At 44.9% G+C, this 5,349-nt stretch overlaps 1 pseudogene; it reads left to right on the forward strand.

Annotated features, from left to right (window-relative positions):
• The first annotated feature begins 240 nt into the window (after window positions 1-240).
• Window positions 241-3,953, forward strand: LOC113222472 (annotated as a pseudogene).
• The last annotated feature ends 1,396 nt before the right edge of the window (window positions 3,954-5,349 follow it).

Genomic DNA, 5,349 nt, shown 5'->3' on the forward strand with positions numbered 1-5,349 from the left:
AATTAAAGAGAATCTCGGCGCTCACCGTCGCAACTCTCTCCGCAGCCATCTTGGCTCAGCCCACCACTGCGCGACCGGAAGTCAGCGGTTTCCCAGACAACGAGGCAAGCGGAAGTTGTAGGACTGTGGGGGACGCTGAGGAGCCGGGGAAGGAAGTAAACATCCCAGTGACCTAAGGAATCGGGGGAGAGTTAGGGTCTGCTCCACAGAAGGCTTACCTCTGAAAGAGTAGGGGAGGGAATGCGCAGCCGCTCGCTGCCTGTATCCCGAGAAGCCCCTAACCCCTCTCGTCGTGGTCTGTACATGGTCTGTACCTCCGGCCGCGCTGGCTGGATAGGCCAGCCACCTGGGATGTCAGCCTGTTTCTCCCGCCACCTTGCCCTGCCCTGACTAATCTGCATTTAATTCAGTCCTCCTTCCGGGACCCTCGGGCGGAGAATCTCATTCCTGCCTTCTGTACAAAACTCCCCATTTCTTGGCTGTCACTATCGAATTGTACTCACCTTATCAGCTTGCCACTCTTGTTTACTCCAGAATTTGCAAACACGCTCTCGGTGGACTCCATTTGAGCAGCAGTCTTTTGATTGGAAATATTTAAAAATTAGGAGATTTCGCAAGAAATTGGCCATGGGATAAAGAGACGACAGTCGGCCTGCGTTTCTGCAAGGCGGTGAAATCGATCTGAATGGCGGCTGCGACTGTAGATAAACATTTCTTCGCCTTTCTACCAGTCTTCCCTTCCTAACATACTTCAGGCGTTTTCCATTACCTGTCTGGCCCCAGGTGCGGTGAATTAAATGTTTAGTGTTTCTAAACCAGGAAAACGTGTGGACTTTGAAATCAAACATGAGTTCTGAGTTTGATTACTGCATGACCTAAGCCCGTGGTTTCTTTGAGCCTCATTTATTAAAGTGCCGGGAGCTGTGTGATGAACAAAACAGAGGATCCCTGCACCTGAGCACTGACTTTACTCGCAATTCATACTTTTAAGTCTCGTCCTTGTAATTTAGACATAAAATCTGCCTCTCCCAATTCGTGAATTGGGAAAGCATTTAAGACAAGTTTCTCCAGGCCTCTAAGAGAAGGAGAACCCCACTGACTAATAATTACAGTTACATAGAAGAAACAAGTACGGTAATCTATCCAAATACAAGGGGAAAAGACAGCAATAAAATGACAGCTCTTCTAAGTATTTCAGTAACACTCTCTTAAGCTTTATAACAATCCCATGAGACTGTTAGTCTCCCACTTTTTTTCAGATAAATACTCTGCCTTTCATTTATTTAAAATTTTTTTTTCCAGTTTGGCCAGCATGGTGAAACCCCATCTGTACTAAAAATACAAAAAATTAGTCGGGCATGGTGGTGGGCGCCTGTAATCGTAGCTACTCCGGAGGAGGCTGAGTCAGGAGAATCACTTGAACCCAGGAGGCAGAGGTAACAGTGAGCCGAGATCACACTACTAACTGCTCTCCAGCCTGGCGATAGGAGACTCTGTCTTAAAAAAAAAAAGAAAAAAAAAAATTGCTGGGCTCAGTGGCTCACGCCTGTAATCCCAGGACTTTGTGAGGCTGAGGTGGGCAGATCACCTGAGGTCAGGAGTTCGAGACCAGCCTGGCCAACATGGTGTAACCCCGTCTGTACTGAAAATACAAAAAATTAGCTGGGCGTGGTGGCTGGCTCCTGTAGTCCCAGCTACTCGGGAGGCTGAGGCAGGAGAAGTGCTTGAACCCAAGAGGAGGAGGTTGCAGTGAGCCGAGATCGTGCCATTGTACTCTAGCCTGGGCAACAAGAGCAAAACTCTGTCTCAAAAATTTTTTTCAGAGACAGGGGGCTCACTATGATGTCCAGACTGGACTTGAACTCCTAGGCTCAAGCAATCCTTCTGAGGCAGGAAAATAGGGTCTGGAGGCAGGGAACATAAGGCTGATTCACACTTCAGCTGTAACAGGAAATATTCTGTCCATAGGGCATAGGTCGTAAATGTCTTTGTAACTTTACTTCATCTTCTCCATTTACCTAAGGCATATCCGAAGTAACCATGGAATCCTCTGGGGGTATTTAAACTCCCCAAAATTCTGTAACAGAGCCCTTGAACTTCTAAGCTCAGGCCCACTGCCACACTGTGGAGTGTACTTTCATGTTTAATAAATTCCTTTGTCCCTTCCTAGCTTTGTTTGTGCATTTTGTCCAGTTCTTTTTTCAAGACACCAATAATCTGGACACTCTCCACCTTTACCACTTCCACCTCATCCTCTCAAGTAGCTAGGACTACAGGCACCAGTCACCATGCCTGTGCTAAATTCTCCACTTTTCAGAGATTAAACACCTTGCCTAAGTGAGCAGAGATCGTGCCACGGCACTCCAGCCTGGGAGACAGAGCAAGACTCTGTCTCAAAATAAATAAATAAATATTCATTTCTAATCCCCAGTGCTTAGTTTTTTTGTTTTTGGGACAGGATCTTGCTCTGTTGCCCAGGCGGAAGTTCAGTGGGACAATCACAGCTCACTGCAGTCTCCACCTCCCAAGCTCAAGTGATCCTCCCACCTCAGCCTCCCAAGTAGCTGGGACTACAGCTTCATGCCACCACACCCAGCTAATGTTTGTATCTTTTGTACAGATAGGGTTTCATCATGTTACCTAGGCTAGTCTCAAGCTCCTAAGCTCAAGCAATCCAGCCACCTTGGCCTCCCAAAGTGCGGGAATTACAGGCGTGAGCCACCCTGCACAACCCACAGTGCTTAGTTTCATGCAGTTTTCCAGTATTGCAGTCCTCTTCATGGGTGGGGTCACTATGCAACACTGGCAGTCTAGGAAGAAATCACTCCCAAGGAAACAAAAAAATAAAATAACAAGAGAAATTGAATCTAATGTCTTCTACCCTATTCTTTTTATCTTCTACCCTATTCTTTTTACACATATACTTTTTGCCACTTTCAAAAGACTGATTCTCAATCTGACATGTCACTCCCTGTTCTCTTCAGTTACCCGTTAGTGCTACTGATTTGGGGAATCCCCAGCACTCCTCTACAGAGAATACACAACATCTAGAACAAAATTTTCCAAAGGCCTCTTCACTAAAGTGTAAGAAACTACTTTCATCTTTTCCTTCAAAGATGCAACCATTTATTTCAGGGCGTAAATATCCAAGGTCCCTTTAACCACCAGATCCAAAACCATTCTATAGAAACTGCTCTATTATTTCCACAAAACGAGAAATAGAAAGAAGAAGCCATTATGTCTCTTTTTTCGGAGCAAAGAACTACAGACTCAGGCCTAGTCCATTTACATGACTGTCTGGGGTTACCTGCTGCAGTCAGGAGGGCCGGGGGGTAGTTTGGTCATCGGCGAATAGCGAATAGACTGCAGCATTCTCCTTATAAAGGATTTACCTCTCAATTCCAAACCTTTCCTCAAGGGATTAACTGAAAAGCCAGTAAAGGGTGAAACTTAAGTGGGGAATGGATTACAAAGGCTAACTGGTATCTGTAGATGGCTATATGAACATGTAACTTGCAAATACAGAAGAATACATAAAGTGTTGTCTAGACGTCTGGATGAAGTTTTCATTTTGTTTTATTTTATCTCATTTTGAGACAGAGTCTCGCTCTATCACCCAGGCTGGAGTGCAGTGGTGCGATCTCGGCTCACCGCAACCTCCGGGTTCAAGCGATTCTCGTACCTTGGCCTCCCGAGTAGCTGGGATTACAAGCGCCAGCCACCACTCCTGGCTAATTGTTGTATCTTTAGTAGAGACAGGATTTCACCATGTTGGCCAGGCTGGTCTCAAACTCCTGACCTCAAGTGATCTGCCTGCCTTGGCCTCCCAAAATGCCAGGATTATAGACGTGAGCCACCATGCCCAGCGTGGATGAAGTTTTCATAAGATATAATAATGTCCTTTATGTCAGAGGTGTGGAAGAAGGGGAAGAGGATGGGGAAATGAGAGAAGAGCATCTTTTCTGGGGGATTTTTAAAATATATATTTCTACACAACAAAGATTTGTTTTTCAAATAAATAAATTACTTTATAGCAGCCTTATATACTGCCAGGTCAATAAGTTGTTAACATCTTTTGGAAGGCATCTGGGATTATAAATCCTTAAAAATGTGCATACCCTTTGATCAGTTCTATTTCCGAAATTATATGCTAAGGAAGCAATCAAGAAAACAAAGATTTATAAAAAGAGTATTTGCTACACATTTATTTTGGATAATTAAAAATAATACTTTAAAACTGGAAAAAAAGCTGGGCTCGGTAACTCGCATCTATAATCCCAATGCCCAGTGACTTACGTCTATAATCAAGGTGGCACCACTACACTCCTGCCTGGGCAACAGAGTGAAACTCTGTCTCAATAATAATAATAATAATTTTAAAGGAGGCCAAGCACGGTGGCTCATGCCTGTAATCCCAGCACTTTAGGAGGCCGAGGCAGACGGATGGATCCCTTGAGGTCCAGAGTTCAAGACCAGCCTGGCCAACATGGCAAAACCTCATCTCTACTAAAAATACAAAAATTGGCCAGGCGTGGTGGCAGGTGCCTGTAATCCCAGCTACTCAGGAGACTGAGGCAGGAGAATCACTTGAACCCGGGAGGTGGAGGTTGCAGTGAGACGAGATTGTGCCACTGCACTCCAGCCTGGGCGACAGAGCAGGACTCTGTCTCAAAAAGAAAAAAAAACCATTTTGGTTCAATGTAACACAGGAAAACAAGATTTTCTATTCACTGGGGAGAATGGTTTGCTTGGAGAAAAAAGTTCACGTTTATTTAGCTTATATGCTCCCTCTGGATAATAAGGAGTCACTGAGGGTTTTTAGGAAAGGAACAAATATCATAAAACCTAATTATGTTTAGCTGTGGGGTCATCTTGTGGGATCTAATACTCACTGAAGAAAGCAAGCTGTGGCCACCTCCATGGATCCTACCATGCCTACACGAGAGTTCTCACTCTAAGCCTCCAAAGGAGGAAGACCAATACTGGATTTTCTGGAAAAGGAGCCTCTTATTTATTCTCCTGAGCTATAGAATTTATAAGCAACCATATACTGGAAATTATACCTAAAGGCCAGTCACAGGGAAGAAGAGCTGAGAAGTCTACACTTCTGCTTGGAGAGTACAGGGCCACTGAGACTACTGGTCCGCACTCCCTGGCAACTTCTCCTTTTCAGAATAATGCTGTCTATGTGGTTTAGGTGTATCTCCCCCTGAGCATCAACAGCAGAAGCTAAGTACTATCAAAGTCACATAAACAAGGCAGTAACAAGTGAACCAGACAGGCACCCCCACCTCAGACAGTCCCTTAGCTATTCCCATCCTGTCAGTCCACAGTGTGACTCAAGTTGTA

This window comes from Piliocolobus tephrosceles, unplaced genomic scaffold, assembly GCF_002776525.5.
Source record: "Piliocolobus tephrosceles isolate RC106 unplaced genomic scaffold, ASM277652v3 unscaffolded_31413, whole genome shotgun sequence".
Lineage (NCBI taxonomy): Eukaryota > Metazoa > Chordata > Mammalia > Primates > Cercopithecidae > Piliocolobus > Piliocolobus tephrosceles.